We start from the raw sequence: 18,628 nt of genomic DNA, 5'->3' as shown, positions 1-18,628 counted from the left end.
ATAGTAGGTAATTATTGGTCAGAAAAGATCTCCCTTAACTGATGCATGCTGTGATTGCCTTATAACTTCTGTATTCCTGTCAAGATGATCTTGCATTACTTCTACTACTGATTCCATTATTCTCCTTGGTATAGAAGTCAAACTTGCTCACTTTGTCCTTTTACCCCTCTTTGTAAATAGAAAACATTTGCACACCTCCAATCTGTTGGGACAGCCTCTGAATCCAAGGATGCCCTCATTATTATAGCTAAAGGTTTGCTTTTTTGCAGCTTCTTTTAATATAACTAACATAACTATCATGAAATCATTTAACTCTCAGAATCGGGTATATTTCTGGTATCCCCTTTCTGAAAGTCTTACTGTGTGAATTTAGATGCAAAATTTTATCTTTTTATGCCAGTAGCCTTACAGGATGACCAGTTATTGTCATTTACATCTGATGAACCAACATAGTTCATGCCTTTCCGTCTAGTTTTAACAAGACGGAAAGACTTCCTTGTTCTTTACTTTAGAAGCAAAGAAGCAAAGAAGAAAGAAAGAAGCAAAGAATTCCCTGTTACTTTACTTTGTATTCATAGTGAAAGGCCTCATAATTTGCCTTAGCATTCCTACCATTCTTAGTAATTTGATTGCAGACTAATTTATACTTATATTAGGATTCTGTGTCCCATGATAATTTATAATCATCCTAAGCAGTTTCCTTCTCTGTTATTAGTAGAAGCATTGCAAAAAACAGGTGGTAGATGACTTTCATCAACCGGTGAAATACCACCACTTTGCTTATTGGAGGCTTGAAGTGGTGAAACCCATGTTTAGTCTCTAGAGCAAAGTTTCCGGCATCCCCCTCCCCTCATACTTCTCCTTCAACCCATGCACGGTACTAAGTACTATAGGTTTTGAAACCTTTCGTGTTGGGGTTTTCATTAAAAAAAAAAAAAAAAAAAACCAGTTTTGCTTCTGCTTATGGCTGCAGTTAAACTATTAGTCTGTGTATCTCCCAAACTAGCAGTTTTCCAAACCACCTAACACTTCTTCATTTACCTTTAGCAAATATTTTTGCATCCCTTCTATTTAAGTGTATCCCATCCCTATAAAAGTCTCTGATTGATTAGGCTCTTATCATGTACCCCCCTCCTGTTATGCCTAGGCAAAATTCCAATCACTTTTAATTTAGTCATAATTCACAGCCTTGAACATTGCCTCATATCTCTTATGAGTCTTACATGTACAACAATATGAAGGTTACTTAATTAGTTTCTAGCTTAGCATAGAAGGAGTTATCTGATATTAAATGTATGCTATTTTTTGATTGTCTTCTTGTAACTTGGCATGCTTTTCCAAGCAATGCCTTAGATTCGTGATCCCAATTTTGAAAGGCCTGAAAAGAGGAGTGTGGCTGCTATCATTTCATCTGACCCAAATTTCCTTTCAGATAAGTTGATTTTTACTTTCAAGAATAGGTAGAAATCAGGAGCATGATATCTGGAGCATGGTAGGTGAAGAAACAATTCATAGCCAGCCTGATGAATTCACCTATGGCAGCAGCTGATGTGTAAACAGGTGCATTGTCTTGGTGAAACAAAACACCTTTAGTCAGATTTCTTTGTCTCTATGACATTATTGCATCTTGTACTTTAGTTATTAAGTTAGCATAATATTGTCTCTTTATTGTTTGTCCCTTTGGGAGATAATCTAACATTGTTATTATTATTTTTGAATCCCAGAAGCTGAATGCTATGATATTGCCTTCCAGCAAAGTAATGACATTCATCGTTTTGTACTTTTGTCCCATTCTGTAGCTGCTCTGGACTAATCTGCAAGAGATTAAAAAAAAAGTTCAGAACAAAAAAGAGTTAGGGATTATGATACAGTCTGATACAAAGATTCAAAATATAGAAGTTTACCTTTACCAACCAATGTAAAATAGATAGCAAGGAAGGCACATGGTATCTTGTTAGTGATTTATCAAACTTGTGCAAGAGAAAGAACGATGTCATTATTCCTCTATAAAAGACAGTGGTGGGAATGCACTTGAAATACTGTGTGTTGTGTACAGGTCTGGAGGTTGCTTCTAGAGAGGGTCCAAAGAAGAGCATCTAAATTTCCAAGGAGAGCCTTATGAGGAATAGCTTAAGAAGGTGTAGATTGCAAAGCTTGTCAGCTAAACATCTTAACTTGCAGGGCATATAAGCCCCAAAGAGACTGAGTGAAATGAATGAAGGAGAGACGAGAGCTAGGGAGGCACAAATATAAACTCTAATGGAGCAACAGGCGATGAGTCTCATGAAATTTGACATCAGGCAGCTTTTTATTGGAGAGTAAATCAGTGGAATAAGTTATCACCCTCCTAAGCACAGTGGCTAAGGTGGACATTTTGCTACAGTTCAAGGAGGAATTGGGTAGTCATTTTCTGATGATAGTAAATGTATGAATGATTAGGATTGTTTATTTTTTTTATTCGGCAACTGTAGATAAAGTCTGTTTCCTTATATCATTTGGCCATTCCGGTATTAAATATATAATGGTAATGATAATTTAAATTTATAACTCTTATTGTAAGTCTCAGAACACTTTGTTCGGGAAATCCCTTACATTGATAGCAAGAACAGGGCTTTTCTTATTGCAATGACTCTTGACTGAATAGCACTAAATGCTACACCTGAAGTGTACACTATTTCTTGGCACCTCCGTAGGCAGGAGCGGCAGTGCGTAGCACATGCTTCTTTATTAGACCGGGGTTTGAGCCATTGACCACCAAATACGGAGGATGCAGAAAGGTCAGGGAATGACCGCCGCATATCTCCGGAGCAATATGGCCTTAGTTGCTAATGCTCCTAAAAACCAAATAACAAAACAAACACTATTTCTTTAAAATGCTGAGGTTGATGTTTGATTGCTGGGACCTCCAAAATATGGACTGAACAAGTGCATGGCAGACAATGCAGTCCATATCATAATGTTTGGTAGGTCTTGTTATTACAGTTCCTTGAAGTGAAAGTTCTCTTTGTTCCAGAAATACATTTTTCTCATTGTTGTACTATGGTAGGTTGCATTCCCATTAGAGAACATTTTTCACTTGCAGGAATTGTTAGAAAAATTCCCAATAAGCATTTGTGGGCTTCATATTGTTTTTTCATTTCTGCATTACTTAAATTTATTTCCAAATGAAGGGCAGCATGGTTTCATATTGTGAAACCACATTTTCTTTCATTTGGTGTTGTGATCACTAATGGATGTGAAGATACCATATTTCTCTAACCATTTCTGACATTATTTTTTCACTGAATGATCCACAGATACACTTTCCTAGCACACCGTTGTGTTAGCATTGATGGTCTTCCTAAAATGATCTGTCCTTAATGGAAATGAAGACCTCTTGGCATTAATGAACTGCCCTACCAGATCTTGCACTGTCCTTTCCTCCATAGTATAAATAGGCCAAAAAAAAAAAAGAATTGCCATTAGAAGGTTGCATATGTGGCACAGCAGATAAACATATGTAAATAACATCAGCATTTATTGCAAATTAATTTTTACCATTACGTATGTAATCAGACTTTCTGAATACTCTGTAATTCTATTTACTCACCAAAACTTGTTTCCTCTAATATAAGTTATGTAGTAGAAAATACATGATCTCTACATTGTTACCAAAAGGACATTAAGAAACAACACTGAGACAACAAAAAGAACTGGTGGAAAAATAAAAGGTGTTGTAAAGTATTATCTCCAAACAGTGGTTTAGAGACATTTTAATATGATCTAGGGCCTATTTCAGTCTATAATATAATGCATGGTTTGTGAAACATTTCACCAGCTTATAACATAGGTTGATATATTTCTCCATTCTTCCAGCAGAAGAGCATTTAATGTTTTGCATCAATGGACAAACTATTAAATCTGGGATTTGAGCCCAGTTCTGAATAGATCATTTCATCAGTGTTGCATTGTTCTGTTGAAAACCGTGATGTTCTGAACCATAAAATTTGCTCATTGTTAGAAGAGCATTATTGAAGATGTCACAGTATTGTTCCTCCTACAGGGTACTGCTATTCACAGAAGCATCAGTCCAACACCATACCACAAAAATCAGACTCGTGCCATCCGATTACCACCATGTTTCATAGTTGAAACAGTGTGCAGTCATTTTCAAAAGATTTCCTGGGTTTTGACAATCAGACTCGTGCCATCTGATTACCACCATGTTTCATAGTTGAAACAGTGTGCAGTCGTTTTCAAAAGATTTCCTGGGTTTTGACAATACACATGACAGAATCCTATCCACTCCTTCCAAGGTCACTTCTGAGCAATGGCACCTTTGCTTCTATTTGTGCATTAACTTTAATGATGTCAAGTTTATTTGTGCAACCCATGGTAATGCAGCACCTTTTTGTACATTGAAAAATGCTCCTGTGCATTTCCATACTCTTTTGTGGTTTTCCAGAAACTTTGGGGGTAGTACTTTTTAAAGATTTTTTTGTTGTCCAAGTATATGTGCTTGACTTAGTGTGTGTGTGTTTGGCTTGGGAATAGCCAGGTGCTTCCCACTTATGTACAGTATTCCAGCTGAAGAAATTTAAATATATCACTCACCATCATGTCCTGTCCCATGGTGTTACCAAAAAGGACATTATTAAGAATATTTGCTGAACTCATTTCATCATGAAATATCAGTTGTAAATGCACCTGCTTCTTACAGCTTTGTTTATCTTCATTTCTCTACTATAGTGGCCTTATAATATTTGCAAAATTATCAAGGTACTGAGATTAACATATGATTGCTGATGTTTTTTTTTTTTTTTTTTTTTTTTATGGAAACCCCAAACACAAAAGGCATTAGAACCAATAGTAACGTGTATAGGTTGAGAACACAGAAGATACCTGTTGATATTAGACTTGAATTTCTGTAGATTGTAATTTTCCAGAAATACATGTGAAGGAAGGCTGTCTTAGAAAACAGAAGTTGAAGGGATAAATGAGGAAGAAGAAGAAAGGTTGGTTCTGTGTATTCAGACTGGTTTGGAAGAGAGGAGGAATTGTAGATGCCAATTAAGAAGAACAGTGCCCATGGAAGTATTTATAGAAAAGGCATGCAGCACAGATGAAATGTTTGTGAGACAGAGAGTGGAGAGACTTTGTAAGAGGTGAATCATTAATTAACATGATTGCCCTATTTTGAATGGATGACTAGAAGCCTGAGAGAGGTTTTGGGTGCACCACTCCAGTTATGGGAGCAATATTCCATAGCAGGTTGAATTTGAGAATTGTACAGTGAGTGGTTGTTCAGAAGTAACACCAAGAACAAAAGAAAACCCCCATTTTTTTTTAAATGCAGAGGAAGCAATGCTCGGGGGAACGAGATTATGTGGGAAGACGTATACTTCTTGAGCTCCTGCAAACGATAAGTTTTTTACACATTTTATTATATATTTTTGATTAATTAACATATTAATTTGTGTTTTACAAATAGATTAAATAGGCTTAGTATCATTCATTAGCTTATTTTTTAAATTTAGCTAGTGATTTTTGTAAGTTACAACTCTCTGCTTATACCGCTATTGCATTGAAGTTTCGAGTGCGAATATCGTAGCACAGAAGAATAGTAGGATTTTAATTGTAATAAATAAGTAGTTTGAAGGTTTTAACCACTTTTTGGGCATATATATCTTGCATTTACCTAAGGATAAAACTAATTTAACATTGTGATCGTTACGGTATAGGATAACTTCATAGCGTATGTCTCGAACTTGACAGCGTAAAGTATAACATAAAACTAGATAGCATAATACGTATCACTGCATTAGCATAGTATAGTATTGTATAGTCAAGTGTAGTATGGTATAATCTATTAATTAATTAAATCGTATTTAAACAGAAATCATGCCCCAGACTAGAGCAGCAAAGCAACAAGTACAAAATAGCAGGAGTGCTGTGGCTTGGGAAAGAACCGAAGGGGGTGATTCTCCAATGCATCACAGCCTTAAAAAATGTGCAACTTGTGAAATGTTTGCGGAACTTTCTGGAACAGGATATGATCTTGCCAAGAAGGATGTCTTTGTGTGTGCTAGATGCAGAGAGTCAAGAAATTAGGAGCTAGCTCAGCATTCTGATGGGCTTCTATGAGAGTTTGAAGAGTAGGGTAAATGCCCTTGAAGGAATTAAAATAGGAGACCCATTAAGCTCTCAGCTATACTACTCAATGGCAGAGCTCACTCTTGTGCATCAGGTAACACAGCAGCAACCTTCAGAGCAGAATGTGTGGTCACACAAGAGCTAGTTATTGTCGGTGACTCTGTTGTCAGGGAGACGGGAAATATATTGTGCAACAAGGATAGGTAGAACAGGACCAGGGTATGTCTGCCAGGAGCAAAAGTAGATGATGTTGTAGAGCAGATATCTTTTAAGAGGAGAAAGGGTGATATTGTTGTACATGTTGGCACTAATGACATTAAGAGTAGAGATCTGCAGACTTAGCATTAGTTGAGGCATATGATGCAAGAAAGCAAGCTTATACAGCATCAACCAAAAAAAAAAAAACCCCATTTCATCCATCCGGTCACTCAAAATGTTTGTCTAGTCCAGCCTTAAATTTATTTAAGCTATAAACTTCCACAACGACAGATGGAAGTCTGTTCTGACTTACTTAGCAAGTACAGGTCAATGTTGAAAAGTCACAAGTTAGGGTTAAATTGAAAGTGTCTGCAATTCTGCACAGACATTATAGGAGGGAGTATATGATGAGAGCCTTGTCAATCAATATGGACTAGGAGAAATTGTGCAAGGCACATCGGGTAGAATTTTTCTCAGCCTGGTCTGTGTTTGTTAACAGGAGAGATTTATCCTATCTGAAGGGATAGGATACTCTTACATAGAAAGGATACAGGAATATTTAATGATGCTGTCGAGACAGTGTTAAGTGGGTCAGAAAACTGCTAGCTTGGGGGATTAACAGTAGCCGCAGGCATCGGTGGCCCCTCCGTGGCCAGGTGGGAAAGAGCAGCAGTGCGTAGCACACGCTTCTTGATTAGACCGGGGTTCAAGCCCGTTACCACCAAATACAGAGGATGCGGAAAGGTCAGGGAATGACCACCGCATATCCTGGAGCAATGTGGCCTTAGTTGCTAATGCTCCTAAAAAAAAAAAAACCAAACCAAACTGCAGGCATCGGTGAAAGTGATTCTTGCACTGCTGCTATTGGAATGAGCAGCCTGGAAAACAAGGAGCTGGGGATTTCCAGAATTGCTGGGAGTTATCATGGAACAAGTAAATACGTGGACTGTGTTAGGATAACTAAAAGTAAGAATAGGTGCATGTATACTTGCATTTACACTAGTGATAGGAGTATAATAAATAAATTTGGTGAATTTGAAGTGCTGGTGAAGACATCGAAGACAGGTATCGTTGGTATATCAGAGACCTGGTGTCACAAAGAGATAAGGAATGCAGAATTGGAATTTTGAGAGTACAATGTATACAAAAAGGATAGAAATGGAAGAGAAGCAATGCTGTTAGTTAATAAACACATAAAATCTAAAGAAGTGTTAACAGGAGTTAACAGGAGAGATTGCTTCTACAGGGATGGGATACACTTAAATAGAAAGGGTGCAAGAATATTTGCTGATGCTATCGAGGCAGTGTTAGGTGGGTCGGAAAACTGTTAGCTTGGGGGGAGACAAAGACGAATAGATTAACAGTAGCCACAGGCAGAGGTGAAAGATTCTTGCACTGCTTCTACTGGAATGAGCAGAAGCTTGAAAAACAAGATGCAGGATATTTCCGAGACTGCTGGGAGTCATTTCGGTACAAGTAAACACATGGGTTGTGTTAGGGTAGCTAAGAATAGGAATAGGTGCATGTATACTTGCGTGTACACCAATGCTAGGAGTTTAGTAAATAAATTTAATGAATTTGAGGTATTGCTCAAAACATCAAAGGCAGATATTGTTGGGATATCAAGACGTGGTGTCACACAGATATAAGGAATGCAGAACTGGAATTTGGGTAGTACAACGTCTACAGAAAGCATAGACTGGATAGGAAGGGAGGAGGGGTTATGCTATTAGTTAAGAAATACATAAAATCCAAGGAAGTGAAGCCAGTGGACATCGCTGGACAGTACAGTGTCCAGTAAGTTTGGTGTAACATAAGCATTGGGAGATCAAAATTGAGAGTAGGAGTGTGCTATAGGCCTAATGACTCTGATGACTATAATAAGAAACTGTACAGGGAAATAGTGGGCCAGTAAATCAGAGAGTCTTATAATAGGAGATTTTAATTTCCCAGATATTGACTGGAATTTGGGGGCTGGTCACTCACACACTAGCAAGGCTTTTGTGGATTTATTGGATGATTGTTTTCTACATCAGCATGTTCGGGAGGCAACTAGAGGGAGGAATACTCTTGATTTGATTATCAGCAGTGATTCTTCATGCATTAAGAATCTGCAGATAAATGAACCACTAGGTGGCAGTGATCACAGTGTGCTGAAGTGGGATTTACTCAAAGAGGTAACTACCATTAGGGGTAAAGGGAAGGGTTATTGCTTTCGTAAAGGTGACTACGATGGACTGAGACAGTATTTAAATTCTATACAGTGGGACCAACTGATGATGTTACCAACAGCAAATGCAAAATGGGAAGCATTCAAAGAACTTATCTTGGAAGCTACTAGGCTTTACATACCAACTAAGAAATATTCTTCAAGGTTTAGGCCTAAATGGTTGTCAGATGAACTAATGAGGCATATGGCAGAGAAGAAACATGCATGGGATACATACAAATTAACACATGACACAGAAGCCTATGATAGATACAAGTTGATCTGTAATCAAGTTACAAAGGAGGTTAGGCAGGCGAAGGCAGATTACGAGAAATCTTTGGCAAGGGATGCAAAGAAAAACAGCAGAGTTCTTTACTTATGTAAACTCTAGAAGGAAGGGGATGAATCAGATTGGTCCACTTGATATTGATGGGTCAACTATTGATGATCCTGCTCAGATAGCTAACAAACTAAATGAATATTTTGCATCGACATTCACACATGAGGAGTTATTTAGCGAGGGGAATGCCAGAGGTGTATTCAACTCTAGCAGTAAGCTAGAGAATCTTGTAATAACTGAGAGTAAAGTGGAGGAGAAATTGTTGAAGATAAACACAAGAAAGGCACCCAGGGTGGATGGGATCTATCCAGTTATATTAAAGGAGGCAGCAGAGGAAGTAAGCAAACCCTTAGCCATAATTATGAGAGCTTCCTTGGACTCAGGGGAGGTACCCACAGACTGGAGATGTGCAAATGTGACCCCAATTCACAAAGGAGGATCAAAGGCTGACACAAGTAATTATAGACCTGTGAGTTTAACTTCTGTTCCAGGAAAATTAATGGAGGCACTAGTTAAAGAAGCACTGCAGGATCATTTAGACAAGACTTCAGTTATAGCTCGGACACAGCATGGTTTTGTTAAGGGGAAGTCTTGCCTGACCAATTTGATTGGATACTATGATGCAGTCACAAAGGAACTGGATGCAGGGAATAACTTTGATATTATATACTTGGATCTTAGAAAGGCTTTTGGTACTGTTGCACATGGAAGACTGCTGCACAAATTGGAGCAGTATGACATTGGAGGCAAATTGCTGCTGTGGATAAAGGAGTGGCTGAGGGGGAGAAGACAGAGAGTGGTAATCAATGGACACTGCTCGTCGTGGACTAATGTTATTAGTGGAGTCCCTCGGGGCTCAGTATTGGGTCCATTGTTGTTTTCTGTATTTATAAATGATATTGATGATGGTATATCAAGCTTAATGTCGAAGTTTGCAGACGATACAAAGGTAGGCAGGGTTGTCAAGGACACTACTGACACTATGCTGCTGCAACAGGATCTGGAAAGGTTGAGCAGATGGGCTGAGAGGTGGCAAATGAAGTTTAACATTGACAAATGTAAAGTACTACACATAGGAAACAGCAACCCCAGAGCAACGTATCAACTCTGTGGTACTACACTGACAGTGGTAGAGAATGAAAGGGACCTAGGGGTGGTTGTGCAGGCAGATATGAAGTTCTCTGAGCAGTGCAGATGGGCTGCAAGAGTAGCTCATGGTGTATTGTCAATGATATATAGGAATTTTTCTAGCAGGGATAAGGACGTGATTATTCCCTTGTATAAGGCAATGGTCAGGCCACACCTAGAGTACTGTATACAGGTCTGGAGGCCTCATTTCGAGAAGCATGTAGAGCTGCTGGAACGAGTACAGAGAAGGGCAACAAGATTAGTGAATGGAACAAAGGGGTGCTCTTATGAAGAAAGGCTTAAATTTTGCAAATTACAGTGTCTGGGGACTAGGCACCAGCGAGGTGATCTGATAGAGGTGTATAAAGCCTTGAATGGTTTGAGCATGCTCAATGCTGCTGGGATTCTTTCTCTTGCTCAGAATAATCACCTGAGAGGGCATAAATTCAAATTGAGGAAAGACAGATGTAGGATAGACGTGCGGAAATTTGTCTTTAGCCAACGGGTGGTTGGTTGGTGGAATAGACTTCCATCCCTTGTCGTGGAAGTTGATAGCCTAAATAAGTTTAAGGCTCAGCTGGACAGGTATTTCGAAGAACAGAGGGGTGAAGTGGAAGTGGTTTTTTTTTTTTTTTTTTGGCTGATACTGCATAAGCTTGCTTTCTTGCATCAAATGCCTCTGCTAATTCTAATCCTAAAATGCATCCAGCTGACATGGGTGGACAGTGCAATGTTCAGTCAGTTTGGTGTGACATAAGCACTGGGAAACCAAAATTGAGAGTAAGAGTGTGTTATTGGCCTATGACTTTGATGAATACAATGAACAACTATACAGAGAAATAGTGGGCCAGTAAATCAGATTGTCTTATAATGGGGGATTTTGAATTCCCAGATATTCACTGGAACTAGTGGTTTGGTCATGTGCACACTAGCAAGGCTTTTGTGAATTTACTTGATGATTGTTTTCTATAGCAGCATGTTTGAGAGGCAACTAGAGGGAGTAATACACTTGATCTGATTATCAGCCATCATTCTTCATGCATTAAGAATCTGCAGATGAAGGAACCATTGGTTGGCAGTGATTACAGTGTGCTGATGTGGGATTTACTTAAAGGTGTAACTGCCATCAGGGTTAAAGGGAAGAGTTTTTGCTTTCATAAAGGTGACTACAGTGGTCTCGGACAGTTTTTAAATTCTATACAATGAGATCAACTGATGATGTTACCAACTTCAAATTCAAAAGGGGAAACATTCGAGGAAGTTATCTTGGAAGCTACTAGGTTTTTTGTCCCAACTAAGAAATATTGTTCAAGGTTTAGGCCTATATGGATGTCAGAAGCTAATGAGATTCGTGGCAGAGAAGAAAAATGCATGGGATGCATATAAATTATCAGATGTACAGAAGACTGGTAGATATAAGCTAGTCTGTAATCAAGTCACAAAGGTTAGGCAAGCAAAGGCAGATTACGAGAAATCTCTGGCAAAGGATGCAAAGAAAAATAGCAAAGACTTCTTTACTTAAGGGGGATCAAAGGGTGACTCGAGTAATTACAGAACAGTTAGTTTAACTTCCGTTCCAGGGAAAATAATGGAGTCATTGGTTAAAGAAACACTGCAGGATCATCTAGAGAAGACTTGTATTTGTTGTGTCTGAAGTATTAAGATATACTTGTCTGACAAATTTGATTGGATACTATGATGTGGTCACAATGGAACTGGATGCAAAAAATAATTTTGATATCATATACTTGGATTTTAGGAAATATTTTTATACTGTTGCACATGGAAGACTACTGTACAAATTGGAGCAGTATGGCATTAAGGCCAAGTTTCTACAATAGATAAAAGGATGGTTGAGTAGGAGAAGACAGAGAGTGGTAATTCGTGTACACTGCTCTTTATGGACTAATGTTATTAGTGGAGTCCCCCAGAGTTCACTCTTGGGTTCAGTGTTGTTTTTTGTATTTATCAATGATAATGATGAAGGTATATCAGGGGTGTCTATGTTTTCAGACAATATGAAGGGTAGCAGGCTTGTAATTGACAGTAATGATAGTATACTACTGCAGTAGGATCTAAAAATGTTGAGCAGATGGGTTTGAGAGGTGGCAACTGAAGTTTAACATTGACAAATGTAAAGTACTGCATATAGGTAGCAGTAATCCCAGAGTAATGTACCAACTGTGTGGTACTACACTCAGGGTAGTAGAAAATGTAAAGGACCTGGGGGTTAATTGTGCAGTCAGATCTGAAGCTTTTTGAGCTGTGCAGACAGGCTGCAAGAGCTGTCTACACTCATTGTGTCTTGTCAATGATATACAGGAATTTTTCTAGCAGGGATAAGGAGGTGATTGTCCCCTTGTATCAGGCAATGGTCAGGCCACCCTTGAGTACTGTATACAGGTCTGGTGGCCTCATTTTGGATGTAGAGATGCTGGAACGAGTACAGAGAAGGTCGTCAAGATTGGCGAGTGGAACAAAGGGTTGCTTTTGCCAAGAAAGACTTAAGTTCTGCAAATTGTTCTAATTGAGGTGTATAGGGATTTGAAGGGTTTAAGCAAGTTCTATGCTGATGGGATTAGGTTTGCAGTTTTGCATCCTGCACTCTCCTCTTGCTCTGATTACTCACCTGAGGGGACATAAATTCAAATTGAGGAAAGACAATTATAGAATAGAAGTGTGGAAATTTGCCTTTAGCTACCGGGTGGTTCATAGATGAAACTAACTTTCATCTGTCATAGAAGAGGTAGAAAACTTAAATAAGTTCAAGGCAGAACTAGAAAAGCATTTGGAGTGAATGGATAGGTGAAATGGGAATTTTTTTTTTTTTTTTTTTTTTTGACTGATTCCATTTAAGCTTTCTTTCTTGCATCATATGCCCCTACTTACTACTTATGCTAATGCAGTATTTGTGATGTGCTTGAGGCCTCCATTGCCGAGTAGTCAGGAGCGGGAGGGCAGTTGTACTGCCAACCTGCACTGGACCAGCATGGCAGATTATGGTCCATTTTCCTCAAAATGAATTGTTCGGGAGTCTTCCATCCTAAAATGGATTGATAATTGCTGCAATTTACCCTTTTTTTTTTTTTTTTGCCAAAAGAAATTAGAAGTCCGGGCAATCTTTAATAGAGATATGTGATCTTGTCTAGAGATCTGAGTGTCATCAAAGATAAGCATATAGGGTTAGTAGAATTCTTTTTGCAAGATATAAGACAGAACTAAGTTTTTTGAAAGATTGAAAATACAGTAAGTCCCCGACTTATGTAAACCCAAGTTACGTAATTTCGGACTTAAGTAAAAAAAAATTTAATAAATTTTTTTTTTTTTTAGGATTGTAAAATTTAAAACAGTAAAAAAAAATAATAAATAAAATAAATAAGCAAACAGTAACAACGAACATGACATGCACAAGTGAGATATGGAATAACAAGCTTAAAAAATAGGAATGAAGAGAAGATTCTGAAATTTTTTTTTTTTTTTATGACTGAAGGTTTCAGTGAAGGGGACGCACATTTCACCATAATAATCTAAAAACCCACAGAATTCCAGCTACCGGTATTATTGCAAATGCAATAAAATCAAGTTTACTACAGGTTTATAAATGAATTGGACCAACAGAAAAGTACAGTAAACCAAAAACTGCAAATTTTTTTGTTTTATGGTAATGACCTCCAGAAATGTGCTTTAGTAAAATGTGAGGTGATAATAGTGTGTTTCCGCCTTAACCCTATGAAGTTCTTTACAGAAAATTTCATTTTGACCATTATCATGGTGCTGACTAAGAGAATAAGTGACCATGGTACTAGTAAATCTACCAAGAAAAGGAAAGTTATCGATTTGAATCAGAAAATTAAAATAATAAGGATGTATGAAAATGGTCAAACATTAACAGGTATCGAGCAGAATTTAGATTTGTCAGTTTCAACAGTGAACACAATAATAAAGGACAAAGACAGAATACGAAAAGCGTTGAAGGGATCGGCACCAATGAAGTCAGCTATAATAACCAAGACTGCGAAATACATATCAGTTTTACAGTACAATAATATGCTTTTTTTCCCTTCCTTTTATGTTTTCTTTTCTTATGTGCCAATTTGGCTACTTCACCACTGTTCCCAGATAAAGTTTTTAATTGAACTAATTGAAAATATATAACTTTTTTTCTTTTTCCATTCTTCTGAGGATATTATGTGGTTTTTGTAATTTTGGCATATTAGGGATGTAGTAGCAATATTTTCTTAGTCATTCCCGAGTTATGTAAAACTCGACTTATGTAAGAATTCCTGGAACGTATCTCTTACGTATTTCGGGGACTTACTGTAACTAAGTTATCTTTACCCCATTGGAGAATTACCTGGAGATTATCATTTAAGGATTTTGTAGTGGATATTTGAGAAGATGAAGCTGTCTGTGCAGGGCAAGAATTCTTGGACTGGAAGATGAAATGCAACATGTCATCATTGGCAGAACTATGGATAGGATTTCCAGTCAAAAGGAGAAGATCATTAATATATAAGAGGAAAAGCGTAGGCGAAAGAACTGACCCCTTGGGAAACACCAGCATTAATGTAAACGTTAGAAGACAGAGAGCCATCTACCATCACTTACAGCAAGTGGTCAGAGAGAAAACTGGATACCCAGTTGCAAAAAACATTTGGCAATCCATAAAATGGAAGGTTGTTTTGAAGACCTTTATGCCAAACATGATGAAAAGCCTTAGAAATGTCAAGAGCAACCGCTTAACTTTCACTAAACTTGTCCATTGAATTTGTCCATAGATGGGTAACATAAACCAAAACATCACCAGTGGATCATGCCATTAAAAACCCAACTAACAAACCAACTAACCAGTGAATCAACACTGATTAGATTCATATTGGCAATCATTGATCAGATGGAAGGTTTTTGAGATAGTTTAGGAGTTGGTAGTTAATGGATTTCTCCATTACATTGGAAAGAGTAGAGGCAAGTGCAGTGGGACAATAATTGGATGGGAGGGATTTGTCATCCTTTTTAGGAAATGGCTGGATATGGGCAAATTTCAAATCAGAAAGAGAAACACCAGAGGAATCAGATGTGAAAAAGTGATACAGAACAGGAGCACATGTTTTGATTAATGAGTGGAGAAATGCCATCAGGACCTTGAGCTCTCTTGGCATCAAGGTTGTTCAAAATTCTTTACATCCTTTTTGATGGAAGACCACGGGAGGCACTGAGTTGAGTATACTGGGAATGGTAGGAGGTGGTTTACCAATATTATCATTACAAGAGTTAGAAGAAAAGTAGGATGCTAGCAGGTCAGCTTTATCTTTGACTGATATAGTAATAGACCCATCAGGTTTTGACAGAGGTGGGAACAGAGATGGCGGTATAGAGGGGCAATCATTGTGGCTAGTAGATCTGTCAAGATACCAGAATGCTTGACTACCATTTGGACAAGAAGCAAGCTTTCTACTACTCTTAGCCTGTTAAAAATCTAGTTTGGACTGATTAATAACTGCTTTACAATTGTTGCTATCTTTGGTGTAGATAGAAAATGAACCCGGTGATTTTAATGCAAGCCAATTGCAATATTAGCATTATCATTAGTAGAGGCATTTAATGCAAGAAAGCAAGCTTATGCAGCATCAGCCAAAAAAAAAAAAAAAAAAAACCCACTTCCACTTCACCCCTCTGTTCGTTCCAAATACCTGTCCAGCTGAGCCTTAAACTTATTTAGGCTATCAACCTCCACCACAAGGGATGGAAGTCTGTTCCACCAACCAACCACCCGCTGGCTAAAGGCAAATTTCCGCACGTCTATCCTACATCTGTCTTTCCTCAATTTGAATTTATGCCCTCTCAGGTGATTTTTCTGAGCTAGAGGAAGAATCCCATCAGCATTGAGCATGCTTAAACCATTCAAGACTTTATACACCTCTATCAGATCTCCTCGCTAGTGCCTAGTCTCCAGACACTGTAATTTGCAAAACTTAAGCCTTTCTTCGTAAGAGCACCCCTTTGTTCCATTCACTAATCTTGTTGCCCTTCTCTGTACTCGTTCCAGCAGCTCTACATCCTTCTTGAAATGAGGCCTCCAGACCTGTATACAGTACTCTAGGTGTGGCCTGACCATTGCCTTATACAATGGAATAATCACCTCCTTATCCCTGCTGGAAAAATTCCTGTATATCATTGACAATACTCCATGAGCTACTCTTGCAGCCCGTCTGCACTGCTCAGAGAACTTCATATCTGCCTGCACAACCACCCCCAAGTCCCTTTCATTCTCTACCACTGTCAGTGTAGTACCACAGAGTTTATACGTTGCTCTGGGGTTGCTGTTTCTCATGTGTAGTACTTTACATTTGTCAATGTTAAACTTCATTTGCCACCTCTCAGCCCATCTGCTCAACCTTTCCAGATCCTGTTGCAGCAGCATAGTGTCAGTAGTGTCCTTGACAACCCTGCCAACCTTTGTATCATCTGCAAACTTGGACATTAAGCTTGATATACCATCATCAATATCATTTATAAATACAGAAAACAATAATGGACCCAACACTGAGCCCTGAGGGACTCCACTATTAACATCAGTCCACGATGAGCAGTGTCCATTGATTACCACTCTCTTCTCCCCCTCAACCACCCCTTTATCCATAGCAGCAATTTGCCTCCAATGTCACACTGCTCCAATTTGTATAGCAGTCTTCCATGTGCAACAGTATCAAAAGCCTTTCTAAGATCCAAGTATATAATATCAAAGTTATTCCCTGCATCCAGTTCTTTTGTGACTGCATCATAATATCCAATCAAGTTGGTCAGGCAAGACTTCCCCTTAACAAAACCATGCTGTGTCTGAGCTATAACTGAAGTCTTGTCTAAATGATCCTGCAGTGCTTCTTTAACCAGTGCCTCCATTAATTTTCCTGGAACAGAAGTTAAGCTCACAGGTCTATAATTACTTGTGTCAGCCTTTGATCCTCCTTTGTATATTGGGGTCACATTTGCACATTTCCAGTCTATGGGTACCTCCCCTGAGTCCAAGGAAGCTCTCATAATTATGGCTAAGGGTTTGCTTACTTCCTTTGCTGCCTCCTTTAATATAACTGGATAGATCCCATCCACCCCGGGTGCCTTTCTTGTGTTTATCTTCAACAGTTTCTCCTCCACTTTACTCCCAGTTATTTCAAGATTCTGTAGCTTACTGCTAGAGTTGAATACACCTCTGGCATTCCCCTTGCTGAATAACTCCTCATGTGTGAATGTCGATGCAAAATATTCATTTAGTTTGTTAGCTACCTGAGCAGGATCATCAACAGTTGACCCATCAATATCAAGTGGACCAATCTGATTCATCCCCTTCCTTCTAGGGTTAACATAAGTAAAGAACTCTTTGCTGTATTTCTTTGCATCCCTTGCCAAGGATTTCTCGTAATCTGCCTTCGCCTGCCTAACCTCCTTTGTAACTTGGTTGCATATCAACTTGTATCTATCATAGGCTTCTGTGTCATGTGTTAATTTGTAAGTATCCCATGCATTTTTCTTCTCTGCCATATGCCTCATTAGTTCATCTGACATCCATTTTGGCCTAAACCTTGAACAATATTTCTTAGTTGGTATGTAAAGCCTAGTAACTTCCAAGATAAGTTCTTTGAATGCTTCCCATTTTGAATTTGCTGTTGGTAACATCATCAGTTGGTCTCACTGTATAGAATTTAAATACTGTCTCAGTCCATCGTAGTCACCTTTACGAAAGCAATAACCCTTCCCTTTACCCCTAATGGTAGTTACCTCTTTGAGTAAATCCCACTTCAGCACACTGTGATCACTGCCACTTAGTGGTTCGTTTATCTGCAGATTCTTAATGCATGAAGAATCACTGCTGATAATCAAATCAAGAGTATTACTCCCTCTAGTTGCCTCCCGAACATGCTGATGTAGAAAACAATCATCCAATAAATCCACAAAAGCCCTGCTAGTGTGTGAGTAACCAGCCCCCAAATTCCAGTCAATATCTGGGAAATTAAAATCTCCCATTATAAGACTCTCTGATTTACTGGCCCACTCTATTTCCCTGTACAGTTCCTTATTATACTCATCAGAGTCATTAGGCCTATAGCACACTCCTACTCTCAATTTTGATCTCCCAATGCTTATGTCACACCAAACTGACTCAACACTGCACTGTCCGGCGATGTCCACTGGTTTCACTTCCTTGGATTTTATGTATTTCTTAACTAATAGCATAACCCCTCCTCCCTTCCTATCCAGTCTATCCTTTCTGTAGACGTTGTACTACCCAAATTCCAGTTCTGCATTCCTTATATCTGTGTGACACCACGTCTTGATATCCCAACAATATCTGCCTTTGATGTTTTGAGCAATACCTCAAATTCATTAAATTTATTTACTAAACTCCTAGCATTGGTGTACACGCAAGTATACATGCACCTATTCCTATTCTTAGCTACCCTAACACAACCCATGTGTTTACTTGTACCGCAATGGCTCCCAGCAGTCTCTGAAATACCATGCATCTTGTTTTCCAGGCTTCTGCTCATTCTAATAGAAGCAGTGCAAGAATCTCTTTCACCTCTGCCAGTGGCTACTGTCAATCTATTGGTCTTTGTCTCCCCCCA

The 18,628-nt window shown here is 38.6% G+C and overlaps 1 protein-coding gene across 2 annotated transcripts in view; it reads left to right on the top strand.

Annotated features, from left to right (window-relative positions):
- The window catches only part of LOC150084321 (uncharacterized), a 118,781-nt gene that overhangs the window by 75,630 nt on the left and 24,523 nt on the right, over nt 1–18,628 (top strand). The window lies entirely within an intron of this gene.

Source organism: Mastigoproctus giganteus, chromosome 6 (genome assembly GCF_048544385.1).
Source record: "Mastigoproctus giganteus isolate SK-2022 chromosome 6, ASM4854438v1, whole genome shotgun sequence".
Classification (NCBI taxonomy): Eukaryota; Metazoa; Arthropoda; class Arachnida; order Uropygi; family Thelyphonidae; genus Mastigoproctus; species Mastigoproctus giganteus.
This window is presented reverse-complemented; position numbering and strand designations above follow the sequence as displayed.